We start from the raw sequence: 1,360 nt of genomic DNA on the forward strand, positions 1-1,360 counted from the left end.
CCTGCCTAAGGCCAGGAGCTCAAAGAAGACAGAGCAAGAGAGAGAGAGAGAGCAGAGTCTTGGCTGGGCATCTCCTGGGATAATGATTGGAGCTAGTTCAAATACCTATTTTGAAACAGGAGCTTCAAAACCGGCTCCATTGTTTGTAGATGCTGAATGTCAAAATAGCAGAGCAGTATTTCAAATTCCACGTTGTGTGCAGCTGCGCTACATCGGAATCAACAACCCTGGAATACCTCTTCTGGAACCGCTTATTCAGGAACAACACTGCTGTGCAAACACAGCCTTTGCGTCCCTTAGCTGCAGCCATGGGCGGCCACAGGGATGTTTTGGCCTCTGGAATAAGATCGGTGAGTCAGAAATTATGCTCAGACACAGAGGAATTTGCTGAATTGGTCGAGCGCTCACTAAGCACGTGAGAGGCTTTGGGATAAATGCCCACGTTCTCCAACAGAAGTGGTGTCTTTTTTCCTTCTTTTCCAAGGCAGTGTCAAGCCAGGAGCGAAGCTTCTCCAGTGCCCCCTTCCATTTCCTACATTTTGCCACCTGGAAAGAAACAGCCCATTTCGGTTCGAAAGCTGCTGGACCCCGGCCTCCTTGGCCTTAAACATTTCCGTTTAAAACAAAGGTTAACCTGGGTCATGGGCTATGATTACCTAGTCTTTCAGATGTCACCAGTTCCCCATTTCTAGGGAGCTTCCAGCACTGACCACAGTCTTCCCAGTACAGCAGTCACAGGACACCTGTCCTCTGGGTCTTCACTGGCCAAGGCCCTTCCCCAACCCATGTGGACCATGAAGGCCCTGTGGTTGCCATGGCAGTCTGAGCACTGGAGGAGGTCTGTTTTCTTCCAGAGGTGGGGGACAGTTTCTTACACCCCTGAGTGTACACAACTCCTCCTTGTACTGTCTCTGTTTGTACTAGAGCCAAGGAGAAGAACACACATTTCCTGCCAGAGGCCGGGACAACAGTGAAAACTGTTTGGTAGGCTGAGAACAGTAGTGGAAGAAGGGAAGCGCCTAGCATGGGGCTTGAACCCACGACCCTGAGATTAAGAGTCTCATGCTCTAGCCAACTGAGCTAGCCAGGCCACAAGTAAAAGGCTCCATACAGCCTATCACAGAGTAGAAAGAGTCAAATGTGCCTGTCAGCTGGGCAAAAGTCAAACGTGTGGGGCAAATTGCTCACAAGGGCCGGACTCCAGTCTTTGTTATCTGGGCTGCAGGAGGTGAGATGCAAAGAAAACAGGCTGTTGGAGTGAATCTTGGCCAAGCCTCTCACTGGTGCTGCTACATCTCCCGAACACCTCACACACCTACGGCAATTTCTGCACAACAAATGAATGCTGACACCATTGATC

The 1,360-nt window shown here is 50.2% G+C and overlaps 1 non-coding gene across 1 annotated transcript; it reads right to left on the minus strand.

Moving 5' to 3' along the window:
• Nucleotides 1-1,016: 1,016 nt before the first annotated feature.
• Nucleotides 1,017-1,090, minus strand: TRNAK-CUU (transfer RNA lysine (anticodon CUU)). Its single transcript has one exon. It is a non-coding gene; the product is annotated as a tRNA-Lys (tRNA).
• Between the last annotated feature and the right edge of the window lie 270 nt (nt 1,091-1,360).

This window comes from Carettochelys insculpta, chromosome 33, assembly GCF_033958435.1.
Source record: "Carettochelys insculpta isolate YL-2023 chromosome 33, ASM3395843v1, whole genome shotgun sequence".
NCBI lineage: Eukaryota > Metazoa > Chordata > Testudines > Carettochelyidae > Carettochelys > Carettochelys insculpta.